Source organism: Heterocephalus glaber, unplaced genomic scaffold (assembly GCF_053883595.1).
Source record: "Heterocephalus glaber isolate CG9 unplaced genomic scaffold, H.glaber_assembly_v1.0 deba00001465, whole genome shotgun sequence".
NCBI classification, from domain to species: Eukaryota; Metazoa; Chordata; class Mammalia; order Rodentia; family Bathyergidae; genus Heterocephalus; species Heterocephalus glaber.
Window position 1 is genome coordinate 14,803,264 of NW_028258312.1, and position 22,892 is coordinate 14,826,155.

At 36.4% G+C, this 22,892-nt stretch overlaps 1 pseudogene across 1 annotated transcript; it reads right to left on the bottom strand.

Moving 5' to 3' along the window:
* Positions 1–3,868: 3,868 nt before the first annotated feature.
* On the bottom strand, positions 3,869–22,323 carry LOC110348516 (endogenous retrovirus group K member 25 Env polyprotein-like; annotated as a pseudogene). Its single transcript, XR_002393821.2, has 3 exons — positions 22,132–22,323; positions 21,025–21,129; positions 3,869–12,381 (listed from the first exon to the last, which is right to left on the bottom strand). The product of XR_002393821.2 is annotated as an endogenous retrovirus group K member 25 Env polyprotein-like (transcript).
* Between the last annotated feature and the right edge of the window lie 569 nt (positions 22,324–22,892).

Below are 22,892 nucleotides of genomic sequence, written 5' to 3' on the forward strand. Positions count from 1 at the left end.
AAGTTAGCTTATATTTTTTCTTTTGTGTAATATCCTCTTCTAGGATATGGCTATCTGCCTTATTCACACACACACACACTCACACATGTATGCACACACTTACATACACAAGTGTGCATTGATATATCTTTTTTATGTGATTCTGTGAAAGAGTTCACAAAGGTCAAGGGTATATTTTTCTTTGAATACTTGACATAATTTACTAGTGATCGTCCTAGAATTTAAAGTATTTGATATCAATAGACATATATTTTTTCTCTTTTTCTATCCTAGAGCACTCTCTCTCCCTCTCTTTTCAAAATTCTAAAACAGTGAATCTTGAATTCTTAATTTCTTAGCACTTCATGATTAATATCTCCCTCACCTCTCTCTTCTCCTTTAGATTTCCAATTACATGCATATTAATCTATTGAACTGGTTCCATAATTCATGTTCTTTCTTCAATTCTTATTTTACTTTGTTTCTTTTTTGATAGCTTGTTTTGCAAAGTCTACAATTTTATCAATCTTTCATTTCACAGTGTCTAATCTGTCATTAATCTTCTTCATTCTACATTTGTTTTTTCATCCCTAGAAGTTGTTTAGATCTTTAAAAACAAAAATAACACCCAGGTCTCTACACAATTTTTGAATACATTGCATACAGTGTATTTGCAAAACTGTTTTAATGTCCTTATCTGCTAATTCAAAAATCTGTTTTGTTCTAGATCTATTTCAGTTGATTTCTATTGTTATTGAACATTGTGCTTTATACTTCTTTTCATTCCTATTAATCTTTGATTGGACAGTAGATATTGTAGATATTTGATGCTGTGGAGTGATGCATAATTTTGTACTCCCTTGAAGCATCTTTGCTTTGTGCTCTAGACTTTGGTTAAGTTTCTTGAAAATAACTTGATTCCTTTGTATCCAACTTTTATAATTTGTCAGGCAGATCAAGAGTAACACTCAACTCAGGAGCTATTTATCCCCTAAAACTGAGAAAAAACTTTCTTGATGTTCTGTACAATGCATTGTGAATTGCATTTGCTTTTTTTTGTTTTTGTTTTTCAGTCTAAATGCCAGGAAAAAGTACCATTCTTGCCTTTGTGTGAATTTTGAACACTAGTTCTTCTAATCCTTACCTAGATCTACTCGTCTGTACCCTTGGCTAGTTTCTCTCTGTGCATGTGTTCAGAATGCTGTAACTGAGTAGAAGATGGGTATGATTTGCTTATATCCTGGGCTTTCTTCCTCTAGCATTTTGCTGGCCATAATACAGTCTGTGAGCACTACCTACCTTGGGTTTGCTGGATCCTCTACCTCATCTTTTCAACTCAGAAAACTTTCCAGGTCACACTGTGCTCTCCTTGTAGATGTGGTCTTGGAGGCCCCTCAAGGTAGTAAGGCCAGGGACATCATACAGTTCACTTCATTTGTTTATTCTCAATTAAGGATCATTAGCTGATACCAAGTGTCTTGAAAACTATTATTTCATATTTTCTTGCCTCCCCATGCATTTTACACAGTGGGAGGGTAAATTTAATCTTTGTTTTCTATTGGGTGGATGTAGCATTCAAAACTTTTATTTTTGAAACTAAAATTTCGAATTAAAATTTATGTTACTGTGAAGACTGTACTTTTTATTGCTTACTTCGGGGTCTAATGAATTAAGCATACACAGAATTCATTTTTCGACTAAAATGAGATCTTATCTGTTCTTGTTCCTATTATTTGTTAAACAAGAATAAATCTTGTGGACATATATAGAAAATTGAAAATTACATCAAAATCTTAAAGAATTACCAAAGATTTGGTAGAAACTCTTCATTCACAAATATTTGGAACTTCTCTAGAGGTAGGTGTTGAAATCCTAACTTGAGTGTATGATCAGGTTATTGCTCACGAAGTTCTAACTTCTTTCATTGTCAAATGTTCAGCCTGAAAAGAAGATTAAGATAAAATTTCCCTCAATGAATCACCCAGTATGTTCACAGGGAGAGAAGCTAGACTTTATTCTTGTCTTGGCTTCCTTCTAGGTAGATTTAAATAAGACAAGAGGTTTATTGATAGCCTCCCTCAGTCTAAAGCCTAAATAACAGCAGAAACATTATAAAATTTCCCTTTGGAATACTGAATTTTGAAAAGATTGTTTTCTTTTAACTCAAAAAATGTTTTCATTTAAAAATAAGACTTTTTTCTTGGATAATGCTGTCTTTTGAAACTGGTAGATGTGATGAAAATGTCTGCAAAGTAGACTGGCTACAAACCATCCTTCATTTTTAAGCTACTTAGTGAAGTCTGCACACAATGTCCTTTCAATTCATCTTTCAGTTAAACACCCCATGGAGATCTCTTTCTTCATAAAGCTAAGAGAGTTTCACAGTTACCAAGAAATGTAAGTCTTATTTGTTCAAGTTGTTATTTTTTTAAAAAGATATCCCTAGGTGCATTGAACTGAGTTTGATACAATTAACTATTTTGTTGCATTGCCCAGGTGTTTTTCATTTTATTTCTGAGAGTATTTGACATAGCAGCTCTCTGTGGAGAAAACAATGTTTCAGTCTTTCTTTTTTGCTCCTCCCTCATGTACTATATCTTTGATGAGACATCATCAATATAGAGTCCAACAGAGTTCTTCCAAAAGAGAGGTGTTTTTCTAGACATTAAGACACAATATTAAATATGTTTTAGTTTATGTATCTTTTGGTTAGCTCTTTGCAGCAAAAACTATTTTGCTAAATATCACCATTCTTACAATGAGCCAGCATGACACTTATCAGTGAAATTTGTTAACTTGTTTACTTGGTTAGAGAACTCTTATTTTCCACACAAAAGCTTTAAACATCACAGGGGGTGTTATCAATGTCAATTTTTCATACTCTTTGCGATTAGAGTATTTTCATTTTCTCATCCTAAATCCTGTCCTAATATTTTATTTACTATAATTTTACATGCAGATTTTACAATTGTAGGTTTTTAAAAACTATGACTTTTCTTTTTTCTTAGAAATAACTTACTTCTAGGGCCCCTTTACTGGATAATGCTCTGTAAACAAAGGACTTATTTTGTTTGTTTTGAGAAAAACAGCATCATTACTTAGCAAATATTTCTTTATCACTTCAGTTTTCCCAGTGACATTCCTACATTTATATGCCTTTTTCTGCAGATTGTCTATAATGGAAGGATGACGTGAATGGCCACTCCACATAAAACTCTTTGATAATTAGCTTTTTTTGAAGATGAAAAATTTTTAGAATTACGTTGTCCTACTCCATTAGTCACCTTTCTGTTGCTGGGACAAAATACCTAACATATACAACATAAAGAAGGAAATGCTTTTTTTGGTGCACAGTTCAAAGGGTTTCAGTCCATGGTGGCTTGGTCCAAGCCACAAACATGGTGACAGAATGGCCCAGTGAAAGGAGTTGCTAACTTCATGGCAGGCAGGAAGCAGAGCACAAGGGAAGGACCCAAGAGGAAGATCATGTCCCAAGGTCACCTCCTAAAGATCCATTCAGACACACCCAGATGTGTATTTGACTAATCTCCTAAGCATCTCTCAAACCAGTCAAATAGGAAATCAAGATTAATCATTATAGCTATCTTAGAGAATTGACTTAGAAAATTATAATTCTCCATCAATAACCTGTTTAGAATTTTGCATAGGCCTAAACTTTTTCCTAGGATTTTTCTCTTCCATCTTGTACTTCACCTTCACAAATCACTACACTGAACTACTCAAACATATATGGGGATGAGCAAAAAGCTAATTAAACAGAAGATCATAAAAATTAATGAAAAAAATCACAAAATATATGAAGTTAATAACTCAATTCACCTCTAAACTACATGTTCTAAGTTTTGCAATCTTTATTATTTTAGCAAAGTATTGAGGGACAGTAGCTGAGTCAAGGTGAATAAACATTTCTTTCTAAAACCAAAATCACTCTCCAATTTTTTGTTGTACAGGTAGAGGTGGTTTGCTCCTGGAAGTCACAAATGCCTAATTTTGGAGTTTGAGGAGATAATTTGGGAAAGAGAGTGACATTATCAGCCTCCCTTCTGTAGCTCACCAATGATCAATGATCACTTTCACCAATCTTACCTCCAAACTGAAGGTGATCAGGCATGGTGGCACACACTTGTAATTCCAGCACTTCAGAGGCTGAGGCAGGAGGAGCATGAATTTGAAGCCAGCCTGGGCTAGGTAGGGAATTCAAGGCCAGACTGGACTACCTAGTGAGACCATCTTAAAACAAACAAACAAACCTGAGACTGGAATCATGATGTTCTCTATCACAGAGACTTAAAAGACCTATAGAGAAATTCCCTCATGGCTAATAATCATAGAAAGTTGAAACACCAATAGATTATTCATTTGTGCTTTTGTTTTTTAATCATAATCCTTCATGTTACTCCTAGAGTTATCTCTGGGAGTCCAAGAGTTCTGTGGAACATTGATTGAGAAACTCTGACCTATAATTAAAACCTTTAAGCTCATAAATTCCATTCATTTCGCATATTGTCTTGTAGTTTTAAAATTCTTCTTAAACATGACAATTCTAAAATGCAATTTGAATTCTCCCTCACCCTAAATTTTTCTTTTTCCTAAGTCAGTCACATCCCAGTAAGTGGTTACCACTGTCCAGTTACACTTGGTACATCTAAGATACTTCAACAAGTTATCAAAAGTGGAAGTTATTTTAAAAACCCAGACATTTATTTTTCACAATTCTTAAGGGTGGAAGTACAAGACCAAAGCACTGGCATATTCAGTGTCAGGAGAGAGGCCGCTTCCTAGCTGAGAGATAGCAACTTTTTTCTTCGTCCTCACGTGGTGAAAGAGACAAGACAGCTCCCCGAAGCTTCTTTTACAAGGGCACTAATACCTTTTGCGAGACACAGCTTAACCTCATCCACAAAACTGTATGTCCCATTTCATCACATAGAGATTAGATTTCAACATGCAAGTTTCGGTGGTCACAAACAGTCAGGTGTCCAGCACATTCAAAGTGGAAGGTAGTGATTACTCTGGATTCCTTTTCCGTATCCTCTATCTCTGGTCAATCACTGATTAATCCACCCAATTTAACATGAAATATAACTTGATTTAATGGCATTTCTTACTTAACAACATGATGCTCTTCCACTTTAAACATTTGATGTCTTCCTCTTGTTTTTTTTAATTTTTATTTTTCACTTCAAAATGACATACATTATTTTGTACACTCTTGCTAATTTTCATTTAGCAATATTCCACTAACTTTAATTTCCTCTAATCTGTCATGCACTTTCTACTCACATTTATAATATTTCAGGTTGCTTTTGATATTTGGAATTTTTTTTCTCTTTTCAACCAATTCTGTTTCTTTGGAAAATCATCTTTCAGTACTCAATTTATGACCCCTTCTTCTTGAAATATAATCTATGATCCTGTATATTCTAAGATTTTCCAATATGGAATATGGAGATTTCCACTATAATCCTGTTGCATTATCAGTTAGAGGGTTTGGTTATCTTTGGGCCTTCAAACATTTTTAGTAGCTTTAGCTACTAGAAACAGTACCGCTATGAATAAGGGTGCACATACATTGCTGCGGTATGATTCTATTAATTCTTTTGGGAAGACACCAAGCAGGGGAATAGCTGGGTCAAATGGGACCTCTAGTCCTAGTTCTTTGAGGTATCTCCATACTGATTTCTACAGTGCTTGCACCAGTCTACACTCCTACCAGCAATGAAGAAGGGTTCCTTTATCCCCACACCCCTGCCAGCATTTATTATTGGTTGATTTCTTGATAGCAGCCATTTTTTCCGGGGTGAGGTAGATTCTCAGTGTTGTTTTCATCTGCATCTCTCAAATGACCAGTGATGTTGAATATTTTTTTCATATGCTTATTTGCTGCTTTTACTTCTTTTTCTGAGAAATGTCTGTTCATTTCAGATGCCCATTTTTGAATTGGGTCTTTAAATTTGGGGGGGTCTGATTTTTTTTCAGTTCTTTATATATTCTAGATAGTAATCCTTTGTCTGAGGTACAGCTGCTAAAATTTTTTTCCCACATTGTAGGTTGTCTCTTAGCTCTGTTAGTGGTTTCTCTTGCAGTGCAGAAGCTTTTTAATAAGATGAGATCCCAGTTGTTGATTCTTTGTGCTAGTTCTTGTGGTACTGAAGTTTTGTTCATAAAGTCTTTTCCTATGTCGATATCTTCAAGAGTTCTACCTAACTTGTCTTCTAACAAGTTTAGTGTTTCTGTTTTAATATTTAGATCTTTAATCCACTTCAATCTTAATTTAGTGCATAGTTATAATATGGGTCTAGTTTTAGTCTTTGGCAGGTTGAAATCTAGTTTTTCCAATACAATTTATTAAATAAGTTCTTTCCTCCAATGAGAGTGGCTGGATCCTTTGTCAAAGATGAGATGGCTGAGTATGTCTGGAGTTGTTTCTGCATCTTCTAATCTATTGCACCGATCCTCGGGTCAGTTTCTTTGCCAGTGCCATACTGTTTTTATCACAGTAGCTTTGTAGTATAGTTTCAAGTTGGGGAATGTGATACCACTACCATGTCTCTGTTGCCTAGAATTGCTTTTGCTATTCTAGGTCTCTTATGCTTCCAAAAGAATTTTTGGATTGTTTTCTCTAGTTCTGTGAAGTATACTGTTGGAATTTTATTTGGTATTGCATTAAGTCTATATAGTAGTTTTGGAAGAATGAACATTTTCACTATATTGGTTCTTCCCACTCAGGAACAAGGGATGTCTTTCCATTTTCTTGTAACCTCTCCTATCTCCTTTTTCAGAGTGCTGTAGTTTTCAGTGTAGAGGTCTTTTGGTTCCTTTGTTAGACTGATTTCTAGATATTTCATTTTTTTGGATGATATTGTAAAAGAAATTGTTTCTCTAATTTCTCTCTCAGTGAGTCTATTGTGTATAAGAAGGGTATTGTTTTTTGAGTGTTGACCTTGTATCCAGGTACTCTACTGAATCTGTCAATTAAGTCTAGAAGTCTTTTGGCAGAGTTTTTTGGGTCTTCTATGTAAAGAATAATATTGTCAGTGAATAATGACAGTTTCACTTCTTCCTTTCCTCTTTATTCCTTTTATTTCTTTCTCTTTTCTAATTGCAATGGCTAATGTTTCCAGAACTATATCAAACAGGAGTGATGATAGTGGGCATCCTTGTCTTGTTCCTGATTTTAGCGTGAAAGTTTTCAGTTTTTGACCATTTAGTATGATGTTGGCTGTTGGTTTTTCATAGATAGCCTTAATCAGGTTGAGATAAAGACTTTCTATTCCAATTTTCTATAGGGTTTTTATCATGAATGGGTATTTGATTTTGTCGAATCCTTTTTCTGCATCTATTGAGATGAACATATGGTTCTTGTCCCTGGCTCTGTTAATATACTGTATTACATTTATTGATTCACATATATTGAACCATCCTTGCATCCCTGGGATAAATCTGACTTGGTCATGATGTATGATCTTCTTGATGACCCTCTGTATTCTGTTTGCCAATATCTTGTTGAGGATTTTTGCATCTATGTTCATTAGAGAAATTGGCCTGTAGTTCTCTTTGTGGGTTGGGTCTTTCCCTGGTTTTGGTATCAAAGTAACACCTGCTTCCAGGAATGAATTTGGAATGAATTTGCTTCCTTTTCAATTTCCTTGATGAGTTTAAAGAGCAATGGTGATAGTACTTCTTTAAATGTCTTGTAGAATTCAGCAGTGAAGCCATCAGGATCTGGGCTTTTCTTTGTTGGTAAAATTTTATTACATTTTCAATTACATTCATTGTAATTGAGATGTTTAGAATTTCTATATCTTCTTCATTTAACTTTGGCAATTCATATGTATCTAGGAATCTGTTCATTTCTTCTGTGTTTTCCATTTTATTAGACTACAGTTTCTCAAAGTAGGTATTGATGATCCTCTGGGTTTTGCTGGGTCTGTTGTGACTTCACTTTTTTCATTCTTAATTGCATGGATTTGAGCTTTTTCTTTCCTTTTTTAATAAGGTTGGCTAAAGGTTTATCGATTTTATTTATTCTTTTGATAAACCAAATCTTTGATTCATTGATTTTTTTGTATCATTCTCTTAGTCTCCATTGCATTGATTTCTGCTCTGATCTTTTATTTCCTCTCTTGTATGAGCTTTGGGTTTGTTATGCTCTTCTCTTTCTAGGATCTTGAGGTTCTGCATTAGGTTATTTATTTGAGTTCTTTCTGTTTTCCTAATATGGGCATTCACTGCTATGAATTTCCCTAGTAGAACTGCTTTCACTGTGTCCCATAGATTCCTGTATGCTGTACTGGCATTATCATTTACTTGCAGATACTGTCTTATTTTGTCTTTAATTTTCTCTGTGACCCATTTTGTTGTTTAGCAGAGTGTTATTCAATTTCCAGGTGTTTGTGGGGATTTTGTGGTTTCTTATGTTATTGATGTCCAATTTTATTGCACTATGGACTGATAATATACAGGGGGTAACTTCAATTCTTGTACATTTATTTAAACATGTACTATGAGTTAGCATGTTGTCTATTTTGGAGAATGATCCATGTGCAGCCCAAAAGAATGTATATTCTGATTTTGTGGGGTGGAACACTCTGTAACTATCTATTAAGTCAATTTGTTCAATAGCTTGGTTCAGTTCTAGAATTTCCTTGTATATTTTTTGTCTAGATGATCTATTTGTGATAATGGGGTATTGAGGTCCCCCACTACAATTGTATTAGTGCTTATTTGGATTTTCATGTCCATTAATATTTGTTTTGTATAGTTGGGGTATTTGTATTTGGTGTATATATATTTATGTTTGTCATCTCTTCCTCTTGTATTGTTCCCTTCACACGGATGTAGTGAGCATCTTTCTCTCACTTAATTAGTTTTGGTTTGAAATCTACTTTGTCTACAAATAAAATTCCTACCCCTGATTTTTTCTGGGCTACTGTCATGTGGAGAACTGTTTTCCATCGTTTTATTTTCAGTCTATGAATTTCTTTTTGAGTTAGGTGTGTTTCTTGTATACAGCATATTGTTAGATTTTGCTTCTTAATCCATTCTGCCACTCTATTTCTTTTGATTTGTGAATTGAAGCCATTAACATAGATTTTTATAATTGACAGATATTGACTTATACTTGTCATGATGTTTTACTGTTGTTGGCTCTTTTATTTCTTATTTTCCCCTCTTTTCCTTCAGTTTCTTGCCTTGTCTGGTGGCTTCCCTCTGCTGGGCCTCATGGAGTTCTGACCTTCATCGTCTTTTTCTTAGTATATTGTTTAGAATTGTTTGGAGAGCTGGTTTGGTGTTCATAAAATTTCTTAGGTATTCTTTGTTGTAGAAGTATCTAATTTCCCCATTGATTTTGAAAGATAATTTTTCAGGATACAACAGTCTAGGTTAGAAGTTGTTTTATTTTAGTGTTTGAAATACTTCATTCCAGGCTCTCCTTGACTTCAGGGTTTGTGTGGAGAAGTCTGCTGCGATTCTCATGGGCTTTCCTTTGTAGGTGATTTGTTTCTTTTTTCTAATTGCTTGTAGGAATTTGTTCTTGTTTTGGTTTTCTGGGATCTTGACTATTATATGTCTAGGTGTAGATTTTTTTTTGATTGTGGCTAATTGGAGTTCTATATGCCTCACTTTTCTGTATGTCTAATTCTCTACCTCTGTCTGGGAAGTTTTCTACTATTAGTTCTGTAAACAGTTTTTTTTATGTCAATTGTACTTTCTCCTGTTTTTTCATGGACTCCCATCAGTCTTATGTTGTTCTTCTTGCTTCATCTACCAGCAGCTGGTTTGATTTCTCATGGTCTCTTACTGTTGGGGTCTCCTCAGTGGGAGACTGGAACCTGAAGACAGTATCTGATGAAACCTATTAAATGAAGGAGCACGGAGGACCAGAACTCTGTGTGGAGTTAAGGCCAGGTTTACTGGTAATAGTTTTCTTTTATACATTTTTCTGCAGGATACAACAATCATTAAAAATTTACAATGCTAATCAACTAACCACCAGTTATATCTGTACATAAAGCATCTAAAGAACCATCTATGCTCCTTTAATCTTAGTGCATCTTATCTAAATCATCATGGCTACTTAAAGCTTCTAAAAACTTAGCTACTCTTATGTATTCTTATGTCAAACAAATATTTGAGAGTCTCAAGGGACCACAGCAGAACAAACACTGTGGGATTGACAAATAGCCTTCTGAAGTTATCTTTAACTTCTCTATCTGGGCCTGCCACAGACATCAGGACAATCTGTCTTCCCAAGGCTGTCCGAGGGCCTGAGAACTTCTCATATCCTCCACAATTCCCCCTTCTTTAAATTATTGTAGCTGTAGGAGGAGTTCTTTTCCAAATAGCAAGCATAGCAGTAACAGTAGCATGTAACTGAGATTGAATTATTTGTCTTCTGAGGACACAGTATCCTATAACAAAAATGTAAATAACAATCAATAAAACCATTAGCCCATTCCCCACACTATGGGTTATACCTTGAATAATTCCTCATGGTCCAAACCACTTAATTGATCAGCCATATAATCAGCTAAAGTAGAGAGAAGTTTCAGGGAATTGTTTATTGAAAGTATCAAATATTTCTCCCTGGAGCTCCTTTACATCTAGGGTAAAATTTCCCCTTAAATTTTATAAATGAAATGTAATTTGGTCCCATGTATATTTACTGCCATTAAATTTTGTAGGAGTTACACAAAATTGAGTAGAATCCCAATCACATTTTAACATTAATTGACGCTGCATATCCATCACTTGATCTCCAAGCCATTTTAACCCACACTGTAATTCACCAATTTGTTTATGTATATCTTTGGCTATAGAAGTTTGTGTGGCCCAGAGTTGGTGTGAATCTTTTTGCCAATTTTGTATAAATTCAGTATTTTTGATACTCTGTTGTAATGCAACTCCTGCTACTGCTGCAGTGGCACAAATAGCAATAAGTCCTAATATTCCTAAAATTACCCACTCTATAAATGCTTGGATCGATGTATCAAATGTTTTAACAAGTGGTGGGCAAGCCCTGCCATAAGTCCCTCCTTCCATTGCCTCTCTAAATTTACAGGGACCCATACCCCCATATGCAATTTCAAAATCAACAATGACACATTAGAGCGATTAATATCAAGATTAGGGTGAACACAAGTATGTAAAGCACAATTATAACAGATAACAGCTTTCAAGGTTTCATTGATTTTCAATTTTCCCAAAGCTAATACATAAGGTAATTTAACACAGGCAGCAATTGGAATGTCCTTTTCTTTATGGAATTGATATTGTGAGGAGCTTTATTTCCTGAAAAATTCCCAGTCCATAATTCAAGAGGTTGTGTAGCGGCAGTCAATTTCCACAGTTCCTATTGTTCTGGTCCCAAAGAAGCATTATTCAAAACAATCCTGGGTCAAGGGGGAGAAAGTCCACCATCATGCCATGCCATAAGTCCTTTAGGATGATTTCTATCCAAAGAGTCCGTGGTTCGATTCCAACTAACTTGTGTAACATAATCATATGACAAAGTTTTATCATCATCACTACAATTATTTAAAAACATTCTTCTTGGACCCCAATCTATTATAGAATAATTACTTAATGAATATAATTTGCCATGGGGAGATAGGCATCGAGACCACCTAGGTTTATGTTTATATATATAGTTTTGATAAGAAAATCCTTTACACACTGGATATGACCCTCCTTTTGAATTATAGGTATATTTATAGGATCTGGCCAATGACATTGCTGTGAACATTACCATAATCATGTGGGAACTCGGTACAGGAAGGAGGATGTAAGCCCACCACTGCCCTTGAGTTTTAAAACAAGCAGGATCCTCCCCTAAACAAAGAGGCAGTGACCCATAGCCCAGAGAAATATTGAAAGGAGTTCTCTCCTCACAGGGAAAAGTGAGAATCCCCATTCCCCAAGGAGGAGGTAAATAAGTAGATTCATTAGTATAAACTAAGGGGCCAACCTCATTCCATTCTACAATTTTCAATAAAGGTGGATGGGGAACATAAGCCCAATAATGATGATCGTAAGCACTCACCCCAGTCGAAGCACACGCGATGACAGCCATCCTAGCCAAAAACAGGTTCTCAGGTGTTTGAGAAAAGAAGTAAGGGTCAATACTTGCCCAGTGCCATGAGTCAAATGTTTAATCTGGCCCCAGGTGGGAGGATCAACCTGATAGCGAGGAGCTGAGCGTTTTCGGTTTTCCTTGATCTTTAGAGATGCCATTTCCTGAACCAGAGGTTGGGGCATTTCTCCCTTCAAGGCTGTCTTGATTCCCTCAGGGCTGGGCTCTGGGAATTTGAATACTGCCAGCTTCCCTGGGCCTGACTTTCCAAAGAGGCAACCATATTTCTTGATTGGATCCATTCTCTAAAGAAACACAAGCATAACCTTGACCCTGAATTAATAATTGAGCATGTTCCCACACATTTATTTCAAAAGTTTGGACCCAAACTGGTCGGGGAGTCTCCAGAGGGAGCGTGGTTTCCTGAAAATGTAATGTTGCTTTTGTTAATATTTCCCTTTGTGGTAAGTTCAAAAAATTTAAAATAAACAGAGCCATATTTAATAATTCTTGTGGTGATTGTAACATTTTAAATAACTTTCTTCTATATTCCTTTTGATTAATATAATTTGTATTTGCTATCAAATCCTCTACCTTTTCTGTGTATGCCCCATATTTCGCCTTCTTTAATTTATGTAATTGTAATTTAAGAGTTCCATGGGCTCTTTCTACTGTGGCTTGACCTTGAGGAGTATATGGAATTGTTGAAATATTTTTGAAGTATAAGCAGAAGCATTATCAGTTTTTAGAATTTGGAGAGTGTCCATAACTGTAAAACAAACCATTAAATGTTTAATAACATGGCCAGAAGATTCACCGAACATAGCAGAAGCCCACATGAAAGAAGAATAAGTATCTATAGCAACATGAATATAAGCCATTTTGCCAAAGGAAGAAAAGTGGGTGACATCCATCTGCCAAAGATCATTAGGTTGTTTTCCTCTAGGGTTACTACCAATTGGGAGGGGATGGATATGTAAAGGGTGACAAGTAGGACAATGAAGAATGATTTGTTTTGACTGAGAAAAGAGATCTTATATTTTTGATGTAGTCTTCCTGCATTAGTATGTAAATGAGTATGTTCATCTTTAGCTGATACAAAAAAATACTGTAGTTCTGGTGAGTTTATCAGCTTGTTCATTACCATATGTTAATGGGCCAGGCAATACTGTATGGGCTGTTATATGAGTAATGTATATTGGAAAAGAACAAGCTCATAAAAGTTCCTGAAGGAGAGAAAAGAGCTCCAAGAGTACAGGATGTCTTACTGTTAAGAAAGCAGTCAATATATTTTTTGCTACATATACTACATAATTAGAATCTGTAATAACATTAATAGCTAAAGGAAACAACTTTAGAACTTGAATAAGAGCATATAATTCATTTTGTTGGGCAGAAAAATATTGAATAGGAAATATCTTATAATTTTTTTCCACCATATAGTGGCACAACCTTGTTTAGTACCATCAATAGAGATATTAGGAGCATCAGAAAGAGGGTGTGGTGAAACAACTGAATCAACAATCCACTGAGTATGTTTAAAGAATTACCATATCTTAGCAGAAGGGTAATGGTATCCGATTTGACCAAAATATGCATAAAGTGATAATTGAAATGCTGTGGATAAAGTTAATAAATTATTAAAATGTTTAGAATTAAAAGGAAAAACTATTACTGTTGGCTCAGCTCCAGTGAGCTGATGGATTTGGAATCGACCTTGAAAAACAAGAAGAGATATTAAATCATAATAAGGAACAACATTTCTTTTTTGTGTATGTTTTGCTGCGTGGATTCATTCCACAGGTTGATCCTCTTGGGCAATTAACGCAGTGGGTGTACCTTCAGAAGGCAAAATTATTAAATAGAAAGGTTTAGATAAATCTATCCTAACTATAAATTGTTTCTTTATTTTTTTTGTACCAATTCAAGTTCCTTTTGTACTTCTGGTGTTAACTCTGGAGGGCTGTTTAGATCTGAATCTCCTTGTAATATCTTAAAAAGATTATGAAATTCCATAGTAGAAATTCCCAAGGGTGGGCAAATCCAATTAATATGACCTAATAATTTTTGAAAATCATTTAATGTTTTTAAATGAGATAAATCCAATTTCATAAGTTGTGGCATAATTTGTTTTTGATTTACAATATATCCAAGATATTGATAAAGGGATTTTATTTGAATTTTATCAGGAGATATAAGCAACCCATAGCGCTGCAAATCTACCTCAACCATTTGAAAAAGTTCTTGCAATCCTATTTAACATTTTTTTTAGAGAATTGAGAATGAGGTCCATACATCATAACAGCTTTTTTAACTGATTGTAATAATTGAATATCAAACCCTTCATATCTAGGCACAATACCTCCTTGAGCTCCAGGTTGTCTAATTACGGGAAAAAGGAAAGGCTTATCTTTGTCTGAATCTTCTATCTGAGCAATTTTAGCAAACAAATCAGAAACACAATGGGAAAAGCGAGCAACTCTTTTAACTTTTGGTTTAGCCCGAGACCCTTTTCGGTCCATAAGCTTAATAATATCAGAAAAATAATCAGAATCTGGAACTAGATCAGAATCGGAATTTTCAGAATCTGATGAGGAGTTAGAAGAGCGCCACTGCGAACCCCTTGATCCTGATTTTAAAAGTTTTGGGGAATCATGGAATGAAATCAAATCCTCTGGACGCCCAGCCCAGAGGAAGGGGCTTCTGGGACGCCAGCCAGCCAGCTGCTCCTGGCGCAGAGGTAGGGGCTTCCTAGCAACCATCCCTCCCACTGCTCCCAGCCCAGAGGAAAGGGCTTTTGGGCTACCATCTACCCTGCCTCTCCCAGCCCAGAGGAAGGGGCTTCCTGGCCACCACCTCTACCACTGCTCCCGGCCCCTGTCCCACCTCTCCCAGCTCAGAGGAGGCAAGCCGCACGCGGGTCAACAGCACCCGCCCTGACCCACCAGTAGAAATGAGAAAACATGTAAATAAGTCGCAAAACCAGACTTCCAGATCACCTACAGTAACCCCAAAGGGAAATGAAATGGAAAACTCTGATACTAAAACACATGGACCCACTGAACTGGCAACAAAAGGAGATCCGGAAAAAATGAAATCAGAAATAATTTCCCAGATAACAGAAGAGATTGTGCTCCTAGTGCAAGACATAATTAATACATCTAGAAAGGAGCTGAGGAACATGATGGGATCCCAACATAAGAAACAAATGGAATACATAAAACAGATGCAAATAGATTTCCAGATGAAAGACTCCACTGAAAGTCTACACAGCAGAATGAGCCAATGTGAGGACAGAATTTCAGATATAGAAGATAAGATTGCAATTAGTGACCAGGAAAAGAAAAATTGCTTCAAAATTATAAGGGAACATGAGAAATCAATCCAGCAGCTGCTAGATGATGCAAAGAAGAATAACATAGGACTGATTGGAGTCAATGAAGAAACAGCAGAGAGTGCAGACGACACAAAAAAACTCTTTACAGATGTAATGGCAGAAAACTTCCCAAGCAGGGGAAAAGAACTTGACATACAGATAAGTGAGGCATATAGGACTCCAAATAGCCTTGATCAAAAAAAATCTACACATAGGCACATAATTGTTAAGATTCCAGAAACTCAACAGAAGAACAAAGTTCTACAAGCAGTTAGAGAAAAGAAACAAATCACATACAAAGGAAAGCCCATCAGAATCACAGCACACTTCTCAACACAAACCATCAAGGCAAGAAGAGCTTGGAGTGACATATTCCAAGTGCTAAAAGAAAACAGCCTCCAACCCAGATTGATGAATCCTGCAAAACTATCTTTCAAAATTGAAGGAGAAATAAGATACTTTCATGACAAAGAGCACCTTAGGAACTTCATGAATACCAAACCAGCACTCCAAAGAATTTTACACAATATCCTAGGAACAGACAATGAGGATCACAACCCCAGGAAGCAAAGCAGAATGAACCCATCTGGCATGGCAAGAAATTAAATGTAAAGGGGAAGAACCCAACAAAAGTAAAAAGTCATGACAATGACAAGTCAACACATTTCAGTTATAACCATCAATGTTAATGGTCTCAATTCACCAGTCAAAAGAAATAGACTGGCACAATGAGTCAAGAAGCAAAATCCAACAATATGCTGCATACAAGAAACACACTTCATTCAAAAGGAAACTCATAGACTGAAAGTTAAAGGGTGGAAAACAATACTCCATGTGATGGGAACCCGAAAAAAAGCAGGAGTAGCTATCCTCTTTGCAGATCAAGTAGATTTCAAACCAACACTGATGAAGAGAGATGAAGAAGGACACTACATCCTTGTAAAGGGAAGAATCCAAGAGGAAGAGATGACAATCATAAATATCTATGCACCAAACACTAGTGCACCCAACTATATAAAACAAATACCAACAGACATGAAAAGTCACATATGCACAAATACAATTGTAGTGGGGGACCTCAACACCCCACTGTCACAAATAGATAGATCAACTAGACAAAAAATAGGTAATGAAATACTAGAACTCAATCGAACTCTTGAACAAATGAACTTAGCAGATGTTTACAGAGTCTTCCACCCTACAAAATCAGAATACACATTCTTCTCAGCTGCACATGGGTCATTGTCAAAACTAGACCACATACTCACACATAGAACATGTTTAAGTAAGTGCAAAGGAATTGAAGTTATCCCCTTTACATTATCAGATGATAGTGAGATGAAATTGGAGATCCACAGCAAAAGAAATGAAAAAGTACATAAACACATAAACAATTGAACAACACACTTCTGAATAACCAATGGGTCACAGAGGAAATTAAAGAAGAAATCAGACAGTTCCTTCAATTAAATGACAATGATAATATAACATATTGGAATTTATGGGACACAATGAAAGCAGTCTTATGAGGGAAATTCATAGCAGTGAATACGCATATTGGGAAAACAGAAAGAGCCCAATTAAACAACCTGATGCTGAACCTCAAGCTTCAAGAAAAAGAAAAGCAGAACAACCCCAAAGCTCATACAAGGGAGGAAATTATTAAGGTCAGAGGAGAAATCAATGCAATGGAGACTAAGAAACTGATACAAAAAATCCATGAAGCTAAGAGTTGGTTTTTTGAAAGAATCAACAAAATGGACAAACCCTTAGCCATCCTTATCAGGGAAACGAAAGGAAAGGCCCAAATCCATGCAATTAAGTATGAAAAGGGTGAAATTACAACAGACCCAGCAGAAATCCAGAGGATCATCAATACCTACTTCCAGAACCTATAAGCCAATAAGATGGAAAACACAAAAGAAATGGACAGATTCCTAGATACATATGAATTACCAAAGTTGAATGAAGAATACCTAAAAATTCTAAACAACCCAGTATTAACCAATGAAATTGAAAACATAATTAAAAACTTATCAACTAACAAAATCCCGGGCCTTATGGCTTCACTGCTGAATTCTACAAGACATTTAGAGAGGAACTACTGCCACTACTGTTTAAACTCTTCAATGAAATCGAAAGGGAAGCAATACTCCCAAATTCATTGCTGGAAGCAAGCATCACCTTGATCCCCAAAGCAGAGAAAGACCCAACTGAAAAAGAAAACTATAGGCCAATCTCACTAATGAACATAGATGCAAAAATCCTTAATAAAATACTGGCAAACAGAATGCAGAAGATCATCAAGAAGATCATACACCCTGATCAAGTGGGATTCATCCCAGGGATGAAGGGATGGTTCAATATACAAAAATCAATCAATGTAATACACTATATCAATAGAGCCAAGGACAAAAACCATATGATTATCTCCATAGATGCAGAAAAAGCATTTGACAAAATCCAACATGCATTTATGATAAAAACCCTACAAAAATTGGAATAGATGGTCTCTACCTCAAACTGATAAAAGCCATCTATGAAAAACCAACAGACAATATCATACTAAATGGTCAAAAACTGAAATCCTTCACACTAAAATCAGGAACAAGACAAGGATGTCCACTATCACCATTCTTGTTCAACATAATTTTGGATACATTAGCCATGGCAATTAGACAAGAGAAAGAAATAAAAGGAATAAAGATAGGTAAGGAAGAAGTCAAATTGTCATTCTTTGCAGATGACATGATACTCTATATAGAAGACCCCAAGAACTCCTCCAAAAGTCTTCTAGACTTAATAACCAAATTCAGTCAAGTAGCTGGTTACAAGGTCAACACACAAAAATCAATAGCTTTCCTCTACACCAATGACAGACTCACTGAGAGAGAAATAGGGCAAATAATTCCTTTCACAAGAGCCTCCAAAAAACTGAAATACCTAGGAATCAACCTAACGAAAGAAATCAAAGACCTATTCTCTGAAAACTATAGCACTCTGAAAAGAGACATTGAATTGATATCAGAAAATGGACAGACATCCCCTGCTCCTGGGTAGGAAGGAATAATATGGTGAAAATGGCCATACTTCCAAAACTGCTGTACAGCTTTAATGCAATTCCAATTGAGATCCCAGCAGCATACTTCATAGACCTTGAGAAAACAATCCAAAAATTCGTTTGGAACAAGAAGAGATCCAGATGAGAAAAAGCAATTCTAAGTAACAGAGACATGGCAGGGGTATCACAATCCCCAACCTGCAACTATACTACAAAGCTACTGTGATAAAAACAGCATGGTACTGGTAAAGACCTGAGGACCAGTGGAACAAATTAGAAGATGCAGAAACAATGCCAGACACACTCAGCCATCTCATCTTCAGTAAAGGAGCCCAACACCCTCACTGGAGCCTCTTTAATAAATGATGCTGGAAAAATTGGGTTTCAACTTGCCAAAGATTAAAACTAGACCTATATCTCTCACCATGCACTAAACTGAAATCAAAATGGATTAAAGATCTAAATATTAAAATAGAAACTCTGAACCAGTTGGAACAGAGGTTAAGTAGAACTCTTGAAGACATTGGTGTAGGGAAAGATTTTATGAACAAAACCTCAGTTGCCCGTGAACTAGCAGAAACCATCAACAAGTGGGATCTCTTCTTATTGAAAAGCTTCTGCACAGCAAGAGAAACCACCAACAGTGTGAAGAGACAACCCACAATGTGGGAAAAGTGAAAAAGTCTTCACCTGCTTTTCCTCAAAGGTCTTCTATCTCGAATCTATAAAGAAATTAAAAAGATCAGACCTCCCAAATTTAAAGACCCAATCCAAAAATGGGCATCTGAAATGAGCAGACATTTCTCAGACAAAGAAGTAGAAATAGCAAATAAATACATGAAAAAATGTTCAACATCACTGGTCATTCGAGAGATGCAAATGAAAACAATGCTGAGATTCCACTTCACTCCAGAAAGAATGGCTGCTATCATGAAATCAACCAATAACAAATGCTGGTGGGGCTGTGGGGAAAGAGGAACCCTGCTCCACTGCTGGTGGGAGTGCAGACTGGTGCAACCACTGTGGAAATCAGTATGGAGATACCTCAAAGAACTAGGACTGGAAGTACCATTTGACCCTTCTATTCCCCTGCTGGGTATCTTCCCCAAGAAATTTAAAGAATCATACCACAGTGATATAAGTGCACCCATGTTCATAGCAGCATAATTTGTAATAGCTAAAACTTGGAAGCAGCCCAAATGCCCATCAACTGGAGAATGGATAAAGAAAATGTGGGGTTTTTTTATAAAATGGAGTACTACTCAGCCATAAAAAATGAGAAATTAGAGACATTTACAGCTAAGTGGATGTACATTGTGGGGTACTCTTAAGTGAAATAAATAGGACACACCTGTGTAAATACCAAATAGTTTCTCTGGTGTGAGAAACTGAAAGTGTTAATAAGGGCTAAAAGTTATAATAGATTATGTGAAATAGGAAGAAAAGGGGCAAATGGGAAGGGGAAATGGGAGGGGTAGGGGAAAGGAAAAAAAGGGAATGGAATTAATAGAGAAAATGGAAAAATAGGAACAAAATCTTTGTAAATAGGGAGGAATGGAGGGGTTGAAGGGAGGGATGGGCAAGGGTGAAAAATAAGAACTAAGAGAGATTATGTAAAGGTGCAAATTTCCAATGATGAATGTCATTATATTGTATACCTAAAATGTACCAAAGATTAGAATGAATAATCGATAATGCAAAATAGGAGGAAAAGGTCCAAAGGGGTAGAGGTATTGGGAGGGGCAGGGGAAAGGAAAGAAGGGAAAATGAAAATGATGAGAAATGGAAAAAATGGAAAGAAAGTCTTTGTAAATAGGGAAGGGTGGAGGCCGTGAAGGGAGGGCTAGGAATGGGGAAAAAATAAGAACCAAGATGCATCATGTAAAGGTACACGTTCCCAATGAGAAATGTAATTGTGTTGTATACCTAAAATGTATCAATAAAAGAATTTAAGAAAAAAAAAAGAAAGAAAGATGTAATTGTGTTGTATACCTAAAATGTATCAATAAAAGAATTTAAGAAAAAAAAAAAAAAGAAAGAAAGAAATCAAATGCTCTGGAGGAGCCAGATGGGACAACTGGTCCTAGAGAGGGAAACAGATTTTTACTTTCACTTTTAACTTTTGTCTTTTTCTGCATCAGGTATTTTGCATTCATGCAAAGACCATTTTCCCAAATTGTAAACTTCCTCCTTCTTTAATGTCTCTTCAGATGAAAATGGGTTCATTACCACAGGAATCAGAGACCAAATGGGCCAAAAGTCCACTGGGATGTTCTCTCCCTGTAGCAAAGCTTTTTCCACATTTTCTTTAACCCTTACTCAAGTCTCATCTTCCAGTGTTTCAGTGTCAGGAAACCAAGGATTATATTCTGTTACTACTTTTAAACAAGCTTCAGTATGAGCTCGGGATAGGTGGACACCTTGTGTCTTCAACAAATGATGAACTAAAGTAGTAAAAACAGCACCAAGTCCCTGTGCTTGCCCCATAACCCTGTTATTAGTTTCTCTTACCGTTGATACCACCTGAGCCACTAATGTTCAGGTCCCTGTTTGGGCGCCACTTGTTGGGGTCTCCTTGGTGGGAGACTGGAACCTGAAGACAGTATCTGATGAAACCTATTAAATGAAGGAGCACAGGGGACCAGAGCTTTGTGTGGAGTTCAGGCCAGGTTTATTGGTAATATTCTTCTTTTATGCATTTTTCTGTAGGCTACATCAATCATTAACAATTTACAATGCTAATCAACTAACCACCAGTTATATCTGTTAGTACATAAAGCATCTAAAGAACCATCTATGCTCCTTTAATCTTAGTGCATCTTATCTAAATCATCCTGGCTACTTAAAACTTCTAAAAAGTTAGCTACTCTTATCTATTCTTATGCCAAGCAAATATTTGAGAGTCTCAAGGGACCACAGCAGAACGAATGAATACTGTGGGATTGACAAACAGCCTTCTCAAATTATCTTTAACTTCTCTATGTGGGCCTGCCACAGACATCATGATAATCTGTCTTCCCAAGGCTGTCTGAGGTCCTGAGAACTTCTCATATCCTCCACACCTTACTATTTTTAAGAAATCTCTGTTTTCACGGTCATTAACTGCAAGGTTGGCAGTGAGACCAGAGGACACAGGTGAGAGAAGGAAAAAGAGAAGAAAAGAAAAATAAAGAAGAAATATGAATTAGGGCCAGAACAGAAACACAAAGGGAAATGAAGAACAATGTGGGACAGCAAGGGATTGAGTGAGACAGAGAGAAAAAAAAAAGAGAAAAGAAAGAAAAAAGAAAAATAAAAATTTGAAAAGAGTAGAAAAAGAAAAAAAAATAAAAGTAAGAGCTAAAACAATACTAATAATAATTTTGAAAATAACAAATAAAAGATAAACATGAAGGGTCTCCTTCAGGTGGGCAGCAGTGTGCAGATATAAGTCAATGAGTCTCAGCAAGCCAGTCATAGACCAGTGAAATTCAGGCATATTTCTGGCTGCAAGTCCCAAGTTGAGCTCCCTGTTGTTCTGCAGGTTTGAACTCTTCAAGGCTCTACTGCAGATTCCAGTTGCCCTTCCCCTGAACATAGTCAAGGTTCCGATGGGAGGTGATGATCCCTCCAACTTACCAAGCACAGTGGTCTGGTGTGCCTTTATTGCAGAGATTTTCGTCACTTTTCCAGTGGGCTTCAGTTTTCATCAAGGAGCCTGAGAGAGGCCCTCTTATCTGTTGTTCACTTCTGCAGCTCAGGACAATGGTCTTTAGGTCCCCCTGTGCCTCTGTAGTGTGGAGCCAGGTAGCGGCACAGCCAGGAGGCCAGAGGCGGGGGAGGGGGGCGGGAGTTGCAGGCGAGGCTGAGCTGCTTGCCAATGGGCGTGTCCAGGGCTCCTCATAGTCTCACTGGTTCCAGATGGGCCTGGCGAGCAAGACAGATCCCGGCTTTCAGAAGGCCAGGGATCATTCAGCCTGCGCGCCTACGCTGCTGCTCGCAGGTTGTTTTATATATTTTTGTTAGGCTAGATGATACAATGTAATTTTTGCTCATATTTTGAGTAAGTTTTCTTTTTACATGTAAATATGTTGTTGTTCATTCCTTTTTGATTAAACTTAGTGTTTCACTGTATATGGAATTCTTATCTATTTTCATTGGGCTTAATCTGTAAATTACCAATGAGATAAAATTTGTTAATTTCTAAAATTAGTTTTAGCTTGCTCTATTCTCATGGATATGCCATTATTTACAATTACTTTTCAAATAATCATTCTCTCTCTCTCTCTCTCTCTCTCTCTCTCTCCTTGATAGCTATCTTCAAAAGATTTTTGTTTTGGCTTTGTTCTCATTCTCTTTCTATGAATTTACTCATTTCTGTTTTCTTATTGTTCTCCATA